The sequence below is a fragment of the Arachis hypogaea genome, chromosome 6, assembly GCF_003086295.3.
Source record: "Arachis hypogaea cultivar Tifrunner chromosome 6, arahy.Tifrunner.gnm2.J5K5, whole genome shotgun sequence".
NCBI classification, from domain to species: Eukaryota; Viridiplantae; Streptophyta; class Magnoliopsida; order Fabales; family Fabaceae; genus Arachis; species Arachis hypogaea.
The window spans coordinates 18,865,769-18,886,150 of record NC_092041.1 but is presented as its reverse complement, the minus strand read 5'-3'; the positions used below and the strand labels follow the sequence as shown (position 1 = coordinate 18,886,150).

The 20,382-nt window shown below is 36.1% G+C and overlaps 2 long non-coding RNA genes across 2 annotated transcripts; both read right to left on the bottom strand.

Moving 5' to 3' along the window:
- Nucleotides 1-7,220: 7,220 nt before the first annotated feature.
- LOC140173340 (uncharacterized) lies at nt 7,221-10,324 on the bottom strand. Its single transcript, XR_011861961.1, has 4 exons — nt 10,134-10,324; nt 9,989-10,043; nt 9,743-9,900; nt 7,221-7,552 (listed from the first exon to the last, which is right to left on the bottom strand). It is a non-coding gene; the product is annotated as an uncharacterized lncRNA (long non-coding RNA).
- Nucleotides 10,325-15,475: 5,151 nt separating this feature from the next.
- On the bottom strand, nt 15,476-18,649 carry LOC140173339 (uncharacterized). The gene is made up of 4 exons (XR_011861960.1): nt 18,389-18,649; nt 18,244-18,298; nt 17,998-18,155; nt 15,476-15,807 (listed from the first exon to the last, which is right to left on the bottom strand). It is a non-coding gene; the product is annotated as an uncharacterized lncRNA (long non-coding RNA).
- Nucleotides 18,650-20,382: the final 1,733 nt, after the last annotated feature.

The window sequence follows — 20,382 nt, the reverse complement described above, 5'->3', positions numbered from 1 at the left end:
AATCCAAAATGTACGTACATGAACGTGCAAGAAAGTTGAACCTCTAATAGTTTTTGTGGTGAGGAATATGTTCTAAAAAGAAACAATTTACGGTTGTGACTTAGCTTTATGGGAAATAAAAAAGCCACACCCTACCTCTGAAAACTTCTTTTCTTTCTTGTGTTTTTATGTCGTCATCACCAAATATATATATTTCGTTGCATTTAAATATTCTTCATCTTTTACCGGTTCTAACCCTATAAAGATGGTTTTGCCATAATCAATGATTGGAAAGTAAAAGGACTAGTTAGTGCATGCATGCGCTATCTTCTTTTTATCTGTTCTCTTTTATTCTCAGATCAAAAGACGAAACATGCAACAGTTTTCACCATTACGTAGTGTTCAACAACACCAAAATAAATTATTGTTTTTTATTATTTTTAATAATGTAAATTTGTTTACGTAAATTCTAACTGACTCTATTTTCTTAATTAAAGAGTAAATTATTTCTTATAACATATCTAATTATTATTGAATGAAATAAATTGACTTATATTAATATTAAACTCTTAATTTTTGGTGTCTATCGGAACATTTTATCTTTCGTTATGATGGTGTCTGATCATATAACTATTAAACATCATGAATTTTAAATTTTCATTAGAATATTTATTGCTGAATAATTTGATGATTCTGACAATGATTATATAAAAAATATATATAATTTTAAAAAATTAATTGAAAAAATACATAATAAAAAATATAATATATAACTTCAAACTTTAAAATATTAAATTTATAGTCTCTCATTTTATAAATTTTTTATTTTTTTACTTTTGTGATGTGAGACAATTGTCTCTCATACTTATTACTTAACAAGTTAAGTATGTATTATATATGTCACAATATTATTTTTTTTAAAAATTTAAAATAATAAAAAATTGGTATAAATAATTATATCTCTTCCTAATACTCTAATATTTAAAATAATAAGTGCCTTTTTCTCACATCATGATATGATATATGATGTCAATGCATGCGTGGCCAAACCCTACCAAATCCTACTCCAGTTGTAAATTCTTCCCTTTAGTTTAAATTTAGGCCCCAAGAAACAAAATAAAGCTTCTATGATGTCTCTTCTATATAGCAGCTTTTCTGAATCATAATATAACATGGACGGTGTTATTATCCGATAAGAACCTTTACTTAGCTTGTATATTAATCACTAATGAGTAATCACTTCTTCAAATTACATAAACTACAAATTAAAGGCCAAAGATTCTTCCTATTACACTTAGTCATCTTGGGAACCTCGCTAACCAATTTGATTGGCTGGCAAAGTTGCTCATACACATTATATATTATTGTTGTTACTACCTTTTTATTTTTTATGGATATTTTATTTTTATATACTAATATATATAGATAATATAATATAGTTTCTTGGTTATTATTTTCTTTTTCTTATTATCTAACCGCAAACTTTTTGGGAGGTGATGACTGCATATAGCAATAGCACCAGCATCCCACCAAACAAATTAATCCAAAACAAAATTTCCGTACCAAAAAGTAATGCCTTTTAGTTATGGCTTTAATTAATTAAGTATAAGTATATGCATTAATTATTATTACCTGAATTTCTTACTATTCATGACTCCAATTTAAATCAAATGCCAGCCTAGTATTGTCCTCCATTTTCTCATCATTACACTCTGTTTAATAGCCACTTTAATTTCTTTTAATACTTCACCACTTTAAGCAAGCTTTTTTTTTTTTAATCCATGAACATACTTTTACCGCATTGTATATCTCTACATGCTGTTGTTAGCAAATGCTTTTTACACAGACAAATTTAGTGTAGCTAGATTGATATCTTTTGAGTGAAATTAAGAGATTCACCCTTTTAAATAATGTTTTATTGAAGAGAAATTAAAAACCTAAGTCTTTTTTTTTTGACAATGTATGTAGTATACCATTTAGCAGCAGTTATAACCGTCGCTAAATAATTTGCGACCATTATTTTTATCAATGGAAATTTGAGCGTCACTAAAGACTTTTAGCAATATTTTATGACAAACGTTGAAATGAGCATGGCAAAATAGATTTGTGGTATTTTATTTTTATGAACTATATATTCATTGTAAGTAAATTACTCGTTAATAGTTTTTATTTTCCTATATAATTCAAAGTGATATATATTCTATTTTTGTATATTTAATAAGAATTAGTACGTTGCTCTAGCTAGCTGTCTATGCACACAATCTACTTTTGCAAGCGTTCTAGCTCTCTTTCTAAATCCACATAATTAACTATTTAATGAAGTATAAAATGATAATTACGGAATATCTGTTTTGACATAAATTATATAATATTTTAATTAAGAATTAATTATTAGGCATGGTTGACAAATGACAAGCTAACAAATATTATGAGATGCGAAGAGAGGAGAGTTGAATAGCATTAGAAGAGCGATTTTATGTGCGATGAACAAATTTTGGTGGGTGGGGGCATCATCCTAATTAACTCAATTCCTTAATAATCATATCCATTAACAACACTTTAAATGCTATTTTTTTAGTGCATCAAATGATTGAAAATGATTGGCATACACTAACTACCACATCAATGAACCATTCAAATTCACTTAGAAAATAAATTATTGTTTACATTGTGTACCGACATAAGTTAATTAATCAGTTACCTCCAATATAGAACTTCAATATCAGACATATGATCATCAATGTGTTTGTTTTAACCAACTTGGATTGGTCGAGTTATCAACTCATTCGTCTGCTTAAACATGTGTGTCGGGGTTCGAATTTCCGCCTTGTGCATGCAGCAACCTATTGGTCAGCGACAAACTTTTAAATAGAGTTCAAATTCACGCCAGATTAGTCATTGACCTGTCAAGTTAAAGAATATCGCGAACAAAAAAAAATCAATGTGTTTCTTTTTTATCAACTTAATTTTTTGAGCAAATAATTTTATAACATAGTATTTATTTCGAAAGTAAAATTAGAATTACTTCTCGTAAAACCGTAATAATATTTTAATTTCTATCACTTAAAAATCTAGAATTTAACGCTTGTTATGTTTTAAAAAAAATTATTAGTAGAAGACAAATAAAAAAATATATACAAAATTCACTCACACCTACAAACATGATGGAGACTTACAAGGACGTAGGATAGAAAACTTGGGAATGAACCTACAATAATGATAGTCCATTTTCATCCGGTCACATATTATTTGATCACGTTAAAAGTATTTATTCTTCTAATAACATATTTTTCTAACAGGTAAAAGGGAAGAACTGATTAATCCTTGAGATTCTAAAACATTTAAAAATATTTAATTTTTAGCTTATTTCATATTTAGGAGGATATTAATTGCTTATTTTAAAATTAAATACTTCTAACTAGAGCATATTGAGAGAGGGATCAAAGATGATTAATCTGAATTTTCTTCATAAGTAACGCTAGTTTCTTCTTAATTTGTATATTACCCCTTGTAATTTTATATATTTTTTAATAAAAGTTTTTTATTTGTACATAATTTTAACGGTGAAAACTCAGGTACAGTCGATTTCATGTGAAATTGATAACTGAGAGTCATTAGATGATTTGACTAATTTGACTAAATTTTCATCTAATGGTTCTCAGCTATCAACTTCACATAAAGTCGACTGCACCTGAGTTTTCACCGATCTTAACGAGCGCTTCTAGCAAAACCTCAAAAAACATATAGAAAATGAACAAGAAAAACGACAAGTGAAGCCAACAAGAAAAAGGGAAAACAAGTAGAATAATTGATATAGAGGATCTTTTGTGGGTTAATTTCACATGCATGCAGAAAGGGCCAAAAATAATAATACATCTAGAGATGAAGATAGTAGCTAGTAGATTGTACCAAATATCACAAAAGAAGAACAATGTGAAGTGTGGGAAATTAATGGTGGATATATGCTAATCGTGCTTTTCGTAGTACATAGCATTTGTAGAGAGTACTACAAAATACAAATCATGTTCCATGCCGGATTATAAGGGAGTGAGTTTTGTCCTTTCTTTAATTTCTTTTTCTATTATTAATTAAACTTCATTTTTAATTAATAATTACAACTTATTTGAAGGCCTCACATGGGGGTTGGATGCTACTGATGATGATCAAGAGAATAATTCACCAAACCCAAACAAGACACACCATCTTCTTTCTAACTCTTTATCAAATATAAATTAATGCAAATATTAACATATAAAATATATATAGTAATAATCATATGAAAAGCAATTCAATTCAATTCATATAAAAAAAACTTAGTAAAATAAATACTGCTTTATATTAATATTTAATTATTCTATTATTTTCTATAGTTTTATCAAATGTATAATTTTGTTTATTTTTTTTCTTTCGATTGGGTTTTTACATTTCTTTGAGTTTTGTAATTAGATAATTTTTAATATAAAAAAAGAATTAATTGAATATTTTTTCGGATGAAGACATCGACAATTAAAAATCTAATTAGATATTTAATGATGTAGTTTTTTAGAAAAATATTCTGTTAATTTTAATATTTTTGACAAAAAAATTTAATTATTAAATTAAAAATAGTATAAGAATCCATTAAAAAATAAAATTATTGAAATCTAATTATAGCTTTAATAAAATTAAATAGATACAGAACAATTAAACCTTATATTAGGAGAGAAAATAAATAACATTTGTAAAGGGCTTTGACCGACAACAAAAAGATTAACTATATATAACATTGAAAAGTGTCACAAAGTATAGTTATTAATAAATAGAATTTTTTGAATTAGCGACAGATTTTTTAATAATTTTTTATAAATTAGTGAAAAATATAACTAAATGACAGAATTAGCAACGAATAACACCAATTTTGAAAAATAATAATACCCAGATACATTAGAGCTATCTAAAAAATAATGAGAGGAGGGAGGGTGTGATTAATTGATAGATAGATAGATAGATATCACACCTCCCATACCTGAAAATGAAGATAAAAAAAAAATGAGAGACACACATGAGCTGAACAAAAGATAAAAAGGTAACCGCAATGGCCAATGACCAATCATATAGGAGAATATGCTCATCATTATTATTCAAAATTTTCATAAAAATGATTGCCAAGCAAATTAGATTTTCTTCAAATCTCGACATCTGTAATAACATGTAGCTGTCTCGCACAAAATAAATTTGCAATATATTTATATGAACGTATTTAATTAGTAATATTGCATGTAATGCTTGGAATTATACATAAGTATTTATAAGTCTTAATAAAATACAAATTCGTGTCATTTTTATCTTTTCAAAAAGTCGATATATATATATATATATATATATATATATATATATATATATGGAGTTTATAAATTTTATCTTTCAGTTTTTATTTTTATATTTGTGTCATATTTTAACTATCCCAAATTTTTTCAACAAAAGATATTTTACTTATTTTTATAGTTGTATTATTTTTTAAATAGATCTTACATATTTTTTCATATTTATGCAAGTATGCGCATTTGGAGCAATGAATCTAGTCCAAAAAGATGGCAAGATAACTTTATAAATCCCACTAAAACATGATAGTGCATTTGTCATAGGTCATAGAGTCATAGATTATGAATATATGGTGTTGCTTTTCTCTTCTTCTTTCTTTCTCTTTTTATTTTTTACTATTTTTATTTTATTTTATTATTTATTTATTTATCTTTGTGGGGAGAGATGGAGCGCAAGACATCATTCTTTATTTTGGACTATTTTTTTGTTTATGAAGGATGATTATTGAATGGGCCTTGCAATTAGAAGGCCCAAACTAGAAAGACTAATAACATTTTCAAAGAACTGCGCCCAAGGCCTGAATTCGTCGCTCCTTTCTTATTGGGCCTCATTTCAGTAGACTGGGCCTTGCAAAACAGAGTTCGGCATGGCCCAAAAGAGTCAGGTTCTAGTAGGCTAGTGTTTAAGAACCCCCCTCTTGTATGCCCAAAAAAAAAAAGAACCCTCCTCTTCTCTTTTCCCCAACCCAAGAAAAATCCCTAAATAAAAAACGCATGATTTGGCATGAGAGAGAAAAAACAGAATGCTTTCTTATTTCAATAAAGGGGTATTGATTAGGGAAATAAAATGTACTTCTTTCTATTACCCAAAAAAAAAAAAGTTGTACTTCTTTCTTAGTGATAATATTTCATGAAGAATAATGATTAGAACTCCTAACTTATCTTTTAATTATTCTTTTAATTTTTAAATAAAGGTTTTGAATTTTTACCTAAATAAGTATTAGAAGGATAATTAAGAGGATAAATTAGGATTTTCAATCATTCATGTATATACAATTTTTATTGATAGGCCGGAAAAACGAGATATATGAACGAAATCACTAAGTTACGAATTAAAACAAGGGTTTTTTTTGCTGATGAATGAGACATGAAATATTAATTAAACTTATTTATTATAGAGTTTTTCTAGTTTTTTTAGTTTCTGAATATAAATTTTATACATTTAACAATAAGGGTATTTAAGTAAGGGTCATGTAATAAAATTGTGAAAGAATGAAAAAAGAAAAGATAAAGTATTTTTATTGTATTTGATATAAAAAACAATGCTACTTATTTATACTAAATTGATTATAAATTTTAAAATAATTAAAATAACTATTAAATGATTCTGTTAGAGAAAAATATGCATAATAAACTAAAAAAAAAGATAAATATAACAAATTTTGTTTATGGAAAAAAAAAGACATAAAAAGAATGGTTTAATATCATGGATCAAAAAGCAAGTTACACATTTTCTCAAAACTTTGTGGTAATAATATTATTTTATTTTCACCTTTAGATACATGAGTCGTGACTTTAAATTAATAATTGAGAAATGTGTAAAATTTCAAGAAAAATAATTATTATGTTATTGTAATTCTTAATGGTTTGTTCTCTTATAAATATTTATTATTTATAAATATATTTCTCCCGAAAAGGAGTGTGAGGAGTAATATAATTAGGAGGATCATCTCCTTATGTAACACCCTACCATACAGAGTCTTATGCTTAAGTCATAATTCAGAGATGGCAAGGTATTACGACCTCTAAAATAAAATTTAGTACGTATAGTAGTATGAATAATTGATTATAACTAGGAGCCTTTGTAGAAAAAGGGGTAAACAAAAAAAAAACCACAACCTTAAAGCGCAACACTCCGATCGATAACGTAACGAACAAGGATAACCAACGCGAGATTATATATATACAAAGGAGTGTCAAAAACAGGAATATCAAGACTCAAGATCCGGCTGCGAAGATAACCGGTCCGAGCATAACAGTATATACATATGATAAAATAAGAAAAACCCCAAAGGAAACCCAAAGGGACACAAATACATAAAACCTATTCTCCAAAATCTCCCATAAGAGGAGTCATCACAGTTTGTATTATTTAATGGAGATAAAAGTATCTAGCAAAACATATAAACCAAAATCATAGCCCCCAAGAACAAGGAATCTTCGCAATCTAGAAGTCTCCAGCATGCATCAACGGGAAACCTCACGTCCTGCATCTGAAAACCACAAAATCCGCATGGGTGAGAACCAGAGGTTCCCAGCAGGTAACAACTTCCACATATATAATACATAATAATGGAGGAAAGCCAAAGGCAATCCTAGGACTTCCTCCAATTAATATCAAAGCTTACAAACAAGCTAAACCATATAAGGGTATCTGACTAAAGATTCTTCAGTCTAACTAATACTTCCCTTTCCAATTCCTTCAGACCTCCCAACCACCAGCAGGATGTAATATAGCAAACACAGTTATATCAAACAAGGAATATACAAATAGGAGCAAGTAAGACATTTAGACAATTAGCAAGTTATATGCAGTCAAATAGGCAATCTCAAACAATTCATATAGTATGCATATGATGAATGCCTGTCCCTAGTGGCTGATGATATCATCTTGTCGGTTATATAGCCAACCCGACAAGTCCTGGTCGCTAACCATTGGACTGTCCCTCTGTCGTGCATCCCCAAACTCGAGTTATACTCGTTATAAACTTGATCATAAACATGATCCATATACATCACCCTCACTGGTGAATATTTACGGGGGTTCGAGCTCATCCGGGCCTTTCACAGTGCCCGGCCACACTTACAACATAGGGTTAACAGAGCTTCGAGTCTCAACCTGGAGCACGTGGTGGCTAGCCACTGCTACTACCCAAGGAAACTCGTACTTAGATAGTGGAAGTGCAAATTTCACAATTATCAATAATTCAGCATCAACATGCATGAATTCTCATCCATGGATCAACATCCATACTAGCCATTCCGGCTCACGGTTCAATCCAGAACCAGCCAATATTCATATCATACACAGCTATTCCGGCTCATGGTTAAATACATAACCAGCCATTTCATTAACAATTATAGCCTTTCGGCCCATGGTATAACAAGCACTTCCTCCACCATCCTCCACATCTCACATAATCATCTTGATCCTCATTGATCATTCATATTTCCCTTGCTTCACTCGCAAGTTATCACATTCACTAGCCCCTTTTTAATAGCTAGGCATGCCATAATGATTTAAGACATAAATGGTGAGATCGGAGGCTTAGAAGTATGAGATTTGGCTTTTAAAACTCAAAAATCAACTTTGGGATGAAAACAGGGCCGCGCGTACGCGCACTCTACGCGCACGCGTGGATGGCCTCAAAAACTCATCGACGCGTAAGCGTCATGCACGCTAACGCGTGGATTCCAAACTTGCCCATCGACGCGCACGCGTCAACCTCGCGTACGCGCGGGTGTTCTCGTGCCCCAGGCACAACACCGGCACAGTTCTGGCATAACTCTCTGGAAAATGGCTGGGCATTGGGTGCAGCACAATCGGCGCGCCCGCGCACATCACGCGTACGCGTGGATGGCACTTTTCGGAAGATCGGCGCGCACGCGCCAGGTGCGCCTACGCGCAAGGGGTGATTCTGCTAAAATTTTTCTAAGTTAAAAGCTGCAGAATTCACAGATTTTCACCCCAATCTTCCAACGGACATAACTTTCTCATTTTAAATCGTTTTTCACCCGTTCTTTGAACGACATGGACATCCCGGATCCAATTTCATTTCTAAACAGATTTGGTACAAAACAGGGATCCGTAGTCCAAGTTATGTCCCGTCAAAGTATGCCCAAAAACCATATTTTCATACAAAACCACAATATGCCATTTTCAAAACAAACCATTTTCAACTCTTTCCAAAATCAATCAAAACATGTCAATTTCATCCCTTTTCTTTGAAATCAATCAAAATGTATCAAATTCAACATCAAGCCTCCTCAACTCACACATTGACACATTACCACGATATACAAAATCACTACCTCATCATTTTACCCCACTTCTCCCAAGTGGCTCAAATTCAAACATATTGACATATCATATACTATTCCTCATGCCAATTATCAACAACACCAATTCCAATAAATTATTATGGTACACAATCAACATCATACTCACCATCAACATGGTTCAACCCACAATTCAACCATAACCAATTATCAAGCATATATCACAACATGCATACTTCTCATACACCATACCATTAAGGCATCAATAATCATCGTCACATATATGACCACATCATATATCTCAATCATTCAACAACATCAACCATTCAATGCCTATCTTAGGGCCTCTAGCCTAAATATTTCCTACCACATTACATATTAGATACGGGAAACCGAAACCATACCTTAGCCGATTTTCCCAAGCTCACCCGGAGCACTTCCAAACCACTTATCCACAAGTTCTCAAGGCCTCAACACCTCCAAGAACAGATTTTGCACCACCAAACCCTTTCCAAGCTTTTCAAAGTCACCAATCAAGCTCCAATATTCACATATACACAACCTAAGCCACAACCATCATACCCATACACAACATCTCAAAACCCAAACATCATAAAATCACAAAATTACACTAGGGTCAAGAACCTTACCTCACCCAAGGTCCAAGGAGACAAGATTAACCTTCTCCTTCAAGAGTGTTGGGTCCTATAACATCAAAGAACCCAAAATCTCAACATTTTACCCATGAAACTCGAAAATAGGGGCTGAGATTTCGAACAGAAACTTGTGGCTTACCTCAAGATTGATGGTATGGGTTTTGTAGAGCTCTCCGCGGTGAACGCGTGGCCGCAAACGGGGCGGCAATCGGAGCTCTAGATCAAAAGTTATGGTGATTTGAAGATCAAGTGAGAGAAGGAAGTTGAGAGAGTGTTCTTCCTCCCCTTCTCTCTAAATTCAGCGTGTTTTGGTGTGTAATGAGGAGAGAGAGTGCTGAAAACTAGGGTTTTGGTTAAGTTATGTTGGGCCAAGGGCCCACTTTGGGTCCGGTTGGCCCGGTTTGGCCCGTTCGGTCCAATCTTGGTCCGAATTCTATAAAATTGGTACCGAAATTCTCGTCTCAGTCTCCCCTATCACATTTAGCCATAAAAATCACATTTTAGGCTTTCTAGAATAAATTCTCATTTATGGGTTAATTAGCCGTTAATTAACCGGGTTTTACATTCTACCCACCTAATTGGGAATTTTGCCCACAAAATTCAAATGCAATTACCTGAGAATAAATGCGGATAATCCGTTCGCATCTTCGACTCAAGTTCCCAAGTGTGTTCCTCAACACCGCCTCGACTCCATGCCACTTTGACCAATGAAACCTCTTTTCCACGCAACCGTTTGATACTAGTATCATCAATTCTGACTGGAGCCACTGGAAGCGTCAAATCTTCCCTTAACTGAACCGACTCAGGTTCTAACACATGGCTAGCATCAGGAGTGTACTTCCGAAGCTGCGACACGTGAAACACGTCGTGCAGGTTCGAAAGATGAGGTGGTAGAGCCATTCGATACGCCACTGGTCCAATCCTTTCCAGGATTTGAAATGGACCAATGTATCGAGGATTCAACTTCTTTGTCTTAATTGCCCTACCTACTCCCGTAGTCGGAGTAACCTTAAGGAAAACATGGTCTCCTTCCTCAAATTCTAAGGGCTTTCGCCTCTGATCGGCGTAACTCTTTTGACGACTCTGCGCCGTAAGCATCCTATCACGGATTTTCTTGACTTGTTCAGTAGTCTCAGCTATCATTTCCGGCCCCAACAAGCTTTTCTCTCCAGCTTCATACCAACATAACGGAGATTGACATTTCCTCCCATACAAGGCCTCATACGGAGCCATTCCGATGCTCGCATGATAACTATTATTGTATGCAAACTCCACTAATGGCATATACCGATCCCAACTCACCGGTTGGTCCAAAACACAAGCTCTCAACATATCTTCTAGTGTTTGGATTGTCCTTTCAGATTGACCATCTGTTTGAGGATGGTAAGCCGTGCTCAAGCTTAATCGGGTTCCAAAAGCTTTCTGAAATGCACCCCAAAACCTTGAAGTGAAACGAGGATCTCTATCAGAGATTATAGTAGCAGGTACACCATGAAGTCTCACAATCTCCTTTATGTATAACCGTGCTAGCTCCTCAAGGGTATAAGTCATACGAATGGGCAAAAAGTGAGCTGACTTCGTCAGTCGATCCACAATCACCCAGATAGCATCAAAACCAGCCCTAGTCCTTGGCAATCCCGACACAAAGTCCATTGCAATACTTTCCCACTTCCATTGTGGAATCTCTAAAGGTTGCAACATCCCGGAAGGTCTTTGATGTTCAATCTTTACCTTTTGACAAGTTAAGCACTTTGATACATATTCCGCCACATCATTCTTCATTCCTGGCCACCAGAACATTGCCTTCAAATCACGGTACATCTTAGTACTTCCCGGGTGAATGGAGAATCCGCTTTTGTGTGCCTCCTTTAAAATATCTTGCCTCAAAGTGCCAACATCCGGCACAATGATCCTACCCTTGAATCTCCATAACCCATCTTTTTCTTCCGACACTCCCCACCGTTTTCCTTGCTCAATAGCCGGTAGCACCTTCCATAACGCTTCATCATTTTGATGAGCCTTTAGGAGTTCGGACTTAAAGTCACTTGAGATTTCTAATCGGCTCAAACACAAAGTTCCGGATACTTCTCGGGCACCAATTTGTAGACTCTCAAATCCCTTGAGCAATTTCTCCTCTTGAAGCATCATCCAAGCCGCATATAGTGACTTCCGACTCAACGCATCCGCCACTACGTTCGCCTTTCCCGGATGGTAATTCAACTCAAAGTCGTAGTCCTTCAACAATTCCATCCACCTTCTCTGCCTCATATTAAGCTCCTTCTGATCAAAGAGATACTTCAAGCTCTTATGATCGGAGAAAACTTGGAACTTGACCCCATAGAGATAATGCCTCCACACCTTTAAGGCAAACACAACCGCAGCGAGTTCCAAATCGTGCGTAGGGTAACTAACTTCATGAGGTCTCAACTGTCGTGAGGCATACGCCACCACATTACGATGCTGCATTAGCACGCATCCTAGACCCTTCAATGAGGCATCACAATACACCTCAAATGGCTCATTCGGCTCGGGTAACACTAACACAGGTGCAGTGGTCAACTTTTTCTTCAGTGTCTGAAAGCTCTCCTCGCACTCAGGAGTCCAAACAAATGGAGTGTCTTTGCGGGTTAACTTTGTCATTGGCAAAGCTATCTGTGAAAAGCCTTTGATAAACCTTCGGTAATAGCCAGCTAAACCCAGAAAACTCCTTATCTCCGTCACGGTGGTTGGTTGCTTCCAATCCATTACAGCCTCCACCTTAGTTGGATCTACGGCTATTCCCTTCTTACTCACCACATGGCCCAAAAACTTCACCTCACTCTTCCAAAACTCACATTTAGACAGTTTTGCATAGAGTTTCTTCTCCCTTAGAATCTGCAACACGGTCCTCAAGTGTTCCGCATGCTCTTCTTCAGTTTTGGAATAAATTAGTATATCATCAATGAAGACAACAACGAATTTATCCAGAAACGGACGGAAGACTCTGTTCATGTAATCCATAAACACCGCAGGAGCGTTTGTCAACCCAAAAGACATCACAGTGTACTCGTAATGACCATAACGCGTTCTGAAAGCGGTCTTAGGGATATCCTCACCCCTCACCCTTATCTGGTGATAACCAGATCGCAAATCAATCTTGGAGAAAACTCCAGCTCCTTGTAACTGATCCATGAGATCATCAATCCTCGGCAATGGGTACTTATTCTTTATTGTAACCTTGTTCAGCTGCCTGTAATCCACACAGAGCCGCATACTCCCATCTTTCTTCTTCACCAGTAACACTGGAGCACCCCACGGAGAGACGCTTGGTCGTATGAAATTCTTTCCCAACAAGTCTTCTAACTGAGACTTTAGCTCGTTCATCTCTAACGGTGACATCCTATAAGGAGCACTTGAGATTGGCCCCGCCCCAGGCACCAATTCAATAGAGAACTCAACCTCTCGGTTAGGTGGAAACTCATCAATATCATCAGGAAACACTTCCGGAAACTCACACACAACCGGAATCTGTTCCAACCTTTGATCATCACCTGAAACACCCGCTGTTAACAACATGATACCCTGACATTCGGTTCCGGAACAATTCACCATCATCGAATTCAAGTAATAATTATTCACCACGACCGGTCCTTCAGTATCTTCCGGCATAAAGTACACCGACTTTCTAGAACAATCAAGCAGAACATGGTTCTTAGATAACCAATCCAATCCCAAGATAAGATCAAGACCAATCATCGGTAAGCAGATTAAATTATGAACAAAATCACGCTGCTTGAACCTAAAGGAAACTTCCGGACATCCTAGCCTAGTTACCATGGCTTCATGGGTAGCATTATATACCTTTAGGTCATAACCTAAAGTTGCAATCTTCAACCCTAACTCATGGGCTTTCTCAAATGCAATGAATGAATGCGATGCTCCAGAATCAAATAAGGCATTTAAAGTTTGACCAGCTATTTCACAGTTACCTCGAATGAGTGTCTCAGATCCCTCAGCTCCTACAGCTGAAGTGGTGAACACCCGACCAGTCTGTTGTGCCTTCCCAGCACCTTGTTTCTGTCTCTCCAGACAATTGGCGGCTTTATGCCCCGCTTTTCCACAATTGTAGCACAAACCCCATCTGGCCTTGCATGGTGCTCCCAGATGGTGACTCCCACACCTAGTGCAAGCTTGATCATTCTGAGGCTGCTTCCCAAACCTCTTTCCTTGGGAGTTGTTGTTGTTGGGCCTCCTGAAAGAGCTTCCTCTCTTGAAAGAAGAACCTCTAGGTGCAAAGCTCTTCCCTCGGTTCTGTGGGAATGATCCCCTTTGACTCCTTTTCTCAGCGGTTGCCCTCTTCACACACTCTTCAGCAACCCTACACTTGTTTACCAACTCGGAGAAGGTCCTAATCTCCATTGGTCCCACTAAACTGAAGATATCACTCCGGAGTCCTCCTTCATACTTAACACACTTCCATTCCTCATAGTCCACTGGGGTCCCTTGGCACATGCGAGAGAACCTGAACAACTCCTCAAACTTGTCAGTATACTCTGATATGGACATAGTACCCTGTTTCAGCTGTAGCAATTCAAGTTCCTTAGCCGTTCTAGCAGAAGTCGGAAAGTACTTCTTATAAAACTCCTCTTGGAAAACATTCCAAGTGATATAGTCATCACCTTGCTGCAGAAGGCGTCGGATACCTTGCCACCAATGCGACGCTTCACCGACAAGCATATAGGTAGCAAACTCAACACGCTGTCCTTCAGGCACCACTTGCGCTTGCAGCGCTCGCTCTATAGCCTGAAACCATGTATCAGCCTCAGTCGGACTAGTAGTTCCCTTGAACTTAGGTGGATTAACCTTCAAAAAGTTTGCCAAGGTCATCGGGCCCTGAACTCCACCTCCATCATTACCATGGTTGTTCATCTGTTGACCAAGAGCCTCAGCAGTGGCTTGCATAGCAGCAGCCATGTTCTCCAACGCAGTCATAAAGTTCACCGGGTCATTAGGGTTATTCTCCGGCGCACGAGCATTCGTACGACCTCTCGCACTACCTCTACCGCGTCCACGAGGCGCCATCTGGTTCCTATACATACCAAACAATCGATATTAAGTTGATCAGTCTCAATATCGGAAGTCTAGTACTTCAAAGTCCCAAATGCATGCTCATGAACGTTTATGCCAATTATATCAAGCAGATATACTAATAGCACATAACACACACACAGAGAATGCACAGAAGCATAATCAGTCCATCCCTCAGGCTCTAAAGGAACGAACTGCTCTGATACCATAATGTAACACCCTACCATACAGAGTCTTATGCTTAAGTCATAATTCAGAGATGGCAAGGTATTACGACCTCTAAAATAAAATTTAGTACGTATAGTAGTATGAATAATTGATTATAACTAGGAGCCTTTGTAGAAAAAGGGGTAAACAAAAAAAAACCGCAACCTTAAAGCGCAACACTCCGATCGATAACGTAACGAACAAGGATAACCAACGCGAGATTATATATATACAAAGGAGTGTCAAAAACAGGAATATCAAGACTCAAGATCCGGCTGCGAAGATAACCGGTCCGAGCATAACAGTATATACATATGATAAAATAAGGAAAACCCCAAAGGAAACCCAAAGGGACACAAATACATAAAACCTATTCTCCAAAATCTCCCATAAGAGGAGTCATCACAGTTTGTATTATTTAATGGAGATAAAAGTATCTAGCAAAACATATAAACCAAAATCATAGCCCCCAAGAACAAGGAATCTTCGCAATCTAGAAGTCTCCAGCATGCATCAACGGGAAACCTCACGTCCTGCATCTGAAAACCACAAAATCCGCATGGGTGAGAACCAGAGGTTCCCAGCAGGTAACAGCTTCCACATATATAATACATAATAATGGAGGAAAGCCAAAGGCAATCCTAGGACTTCCTCCAATTAATATCAAAGCTTACAAACAAGCTAAACCATATAAGGGTATCTGACTAAAGATTCTTCAGTCTAACTAATACTTCCCTTTCCAATTCCTTCAGACCTCCCAACCACCAGCAGGATGTAATATAGCAAACACAGTTATATCAAACAAGGAATATACAAATAGGAGCAAGTAAGACATTTAGACAATTAGCAAGTTATATGCAGTCAAATAGGCAATCTCAAACAATTCATATAGTATGCATATGATGAATGCCTGTCCCTAGTGGCTGATGATATCATCTTGTCGGTTATATAGCCAACCCGACAAGTCCTGGTCGCTAACCATTGGACTGTCCCTCTGTCGTGCATCCCCAAACTCGAGTTATACTCGTTATAAACTTGATCATAAACATGATCCATATACATCACCCTCACTGGTGAATATTTACGGGGGTTCGAGCTCATCCGGGCCTTTCACAGTGCCCGGCCACACTTACAACATAGGGTTAACAGAGCTTCGAGTCTCAACCTGGAGCACGTGGTGGCTAGCCACTGCTACTACCCAAGGAAACTCGTACTTAGATAGTGGAAGTGCAAATTTCACAATTATCAATAATTCAGCATCAACATGCATGAATTCTCATCCATGGATCAACATCCATACTAGCCATTCCGGCTCACGGTTCAATCCAGAACCAGCCAATATTCATATCATACACAGCTATTCCGGCTCATGGTTAAATCCATAACCAGCCATTTCATTAACAATTATAGCCTTTCGGCCCATGGTATAACAAGCACTTCCTCCACCATCCTCCACATCTCACATAATCATCTTGATCCTCATTGATCATTCATATTTCCCTTGCTTCACTCGCAAGTTATCACATTCACTAGCCCCTTTTTAATAGCTAGGCATGCCATAATGATTTAAGACATAAATGGTGAGATCGGAGGCTTAGAAGTATGAGATTTGGCTTTTAAAACTCAAAAATCAACTTTGGGATGAAAACAGGGCCGCGCGTACGCGCACTCTACGCGCACGCGTGGATGGCCTCAAAAACTCATCGACGCGTAAGCGTCATGCACGCTAACGCGTGGATTCCAAACTTGCCCATCGACGCGCACGCGTCAACCTCGCGTACGCGCGGGTGTTCTCGTGCCCCAGGCACAACACCGGCACAGTTCTGGCATAACTCTCTGGAAAATGGCTGGGCATTGGGTGCAGCACAATCGGCGCGCCCGCGCACATCACGCGTACGCGTGGATGGCACTTTTCGGAAGATCGGCGCGCACGCGCCAGGTGCGCCTACGCGCAAGGGGTGATTCTGCTAAAATTTTTCTAAGTTAAAAGCTGCAGAATTCACAGATTTTCACCCCAATCTTCCAACGGACATAACTTTCTCATTTTAAATCGTTTTTCACCCGTTCTTCGAACGACATGGACATCCCGGATCCAATTTCATTTTTAAACAGATTTGGTACAAAACAGGGATCCGTAGTCCAAGTTATGTCCCGTCAAAGTATGCCCAAAAACCATATTTTCATACAAAACCACAATATGCCATTTTCAAAACAAACCATTTTCAACTCTTTCCAAAATCAATCAAAACATGTCAATTTCATCCCTTTTCTTTGAAATCAATCAAAATGTATCAAATTCAACATCAAGCCTCCTCAACTCACACATTGACACATTACCACGATATACAAAATCACTACCTCATCATTTTACCCCACTTCTCCCAAGTGGCTCAAATTCAAACATATTGACATATCATATACTATTCCTCATGCCAATTATCAACAACACCAATTCCAATAAATTATTATGGTACACAATCAACATCATACTCACCATCAACATGGTTCAACCCACAATTCAACCATAACCAATTATCAAGCATATATCACAACATGCATACTTCTCATACACCATACCATTAAGGCATCAACAATCATCGTCACATATATGACCACATCATATATCTCAATCATTCAACAACATCAACCATTCAATGCCTATCTTAGGGCCTCTAGCCTAAATATTTCCTACCACATTACATATTAGATACGGGAAACCGAAACCATACCTTAGCCGATTTTCCCAAGCTCACCCGGAGCACTTCCAAACCACTTATCCACAAGTTCTCAAGGCCTCAACACCTCCAAGAACAGATTTTGCACCACCAAACCCTTTCCAAGCTTTTCAAAGTCACCAATCAAGCTCCAATATTCACATATACACAACCTAAGCCACAACCATCATACCCATACACAACATCTCAAAACCCAAACATCATAAAATCACAAAATTACACTAGGGTCAAGAACCTTACCTCACCCAAGGTCCAAGGAGACAAGATTAACCTTCTCCTTCAAGAGTGTTGGGTCCTATAACATCAAAGAACCCAAAATCTCAACATTTTACCCATGAAACTCGAAAATAGGGGCTGAGATTTCGAACAGAAACTTGTGGCTTACCTCAAGATTGATGGTATGGGTTTTGTAGAGCTCTCCGCGGTGAACGCGTGGCCGCAAACGGGGCGGCAATCGGAGCTCTAGATCAAAAGTTATGGTGATTTGAAGATCAAGTGAGAGAAGGAAGTTGAGAGAGTGTTCTTCCTCCCCTTCTCCCTAAATTCAGCGTGTTTTGGTGTGTAATGAGGAGAGAGAGTGCTGAAAACTAGGGTTTTGGTTAAGTTATGTTGGGCCAAGGGCCCACTTTGGGTCCGGTTGGCCCGGTTTGGCCCGTTCGGTCCAATCTTGGTCCGAATTCTATAAAATTGGTACCGAAATTCTCGTCTCAGTCTCCCCTATCACATTTAGCCATAAAAATCACATTTTAGGCTTTCTAGAATAAATTCTCATTTATGGGTTAATTAGCCGTTAATTAACCGGGTTTTACACCTTAAGTTATCTCTCAAGAGTCAAGAGTCAAGAGATATAAGAAATTATTTTGCTCTTATTAATATTTTGGGAAAATAATTAATGCAACGAGGAATTTTGTCAAAGCCATCGCGTTTCATACAAGTTTTAATTAATTTGCGTATTCATGGGCTTCATATGCATACAAACATTATTTACACAACATACTACAATACATACACTTTTTTTCAGTTACCTTTTTTGACTTTGTCTTCCTAGTCTCATTAAAAAAAGTTTTCTTAAATAATTCACAATTTTTTTCCCTTACACCGAAAGGAGAAAAGCGATGTAAATGGTTTGAAATTGTAATCTAATAAGAATTGAAATCAAACAATCATAATAAGATAGTGATTGAGTTGAACCAATGGGGTTGGTGTTAAGTGTGTGTAGCTAGCTTGCATGCATGCTTAATTTTTCAACTTTTTTCATAAAAGTTGAAGCAAGTGATTATGACTAATATCTTTTTTCAATTATCGCATTCACATATTATTTAAATAATTCATTAATCACACTAATTAATAACTATAGGGGCAATGCATTTGCATGCCTTGCCTACTCCTGTGTTAACCCCTAACCACCCACATCATCATCAATTTCATACTATCATAATAGAGATATTAGTGTTCATTATTTTAAAGATCACAATTATTGTAATTAATTTGCGTTACATTATTAATGTACAAATGTTTAAGTTTACACAAACATTTAATAATATTGTATTATATTAATGCATGTCAACAAAGTAGTTGATTTATCATTATTATTAGAGATATAATTATTTATATTATTTTTATCTTTTAATTTAAATTTTTTGAGATAATTAATTTTATGACATAGTATTAGAGTTCTATATTTAAAATGTCTAGAGTTTGATCTTTAGTAAATTTCAAAAGTAAAAAAAAGTAGCATAAGTCAAATAAATAAATAAATAAACATATATATTATGTAAAAATCAAAATAAACTAAAAAAAAGACACATATTTAAAAGAATGTTAAACACATGTTATCTTCTCGTAATTGAAAAAAAAAAAAAAAGAAAGCTCAATTAACCTTTAAATTTCACCCAATGTAACCTTTCATAATTGATATAAACTAATCACTTTCCCCATCATAATATATAATTTTTCTAAACTTTCCTAGTTGCATGTAAGAAAGAAATATATAGTTTTTCTCCCTTCATTTTTGCAAAAAGTAAAATGAAAGAATTATGATGAGAAATTAAGAAAAGGAATGTAGTGAGGGTAAGGAATGAATGGAGGAGTGAGAAAAGAGAAAAAAAAGAGTGGGCAAAGGTTACCCTTTTTGCTTTTCTTTTCAGTGGAAAGCCCTCTAAAAGGGGCAATTGAGTCCAAACAAGGCCCACTCTTATTCAGAGAAAGAGACCAAAGAGAAACAAAGTGAGACCCACAAATAAAGACGGATAGAGACATCACTACTCATGGATTTTGGATTATATTCATTGCTTCCTACTATATTTCAATGAAAATATATCACATACACTATCAATATTTCAATTATTCAAATAGTTTCACACTTATTTAAAGTCAAAT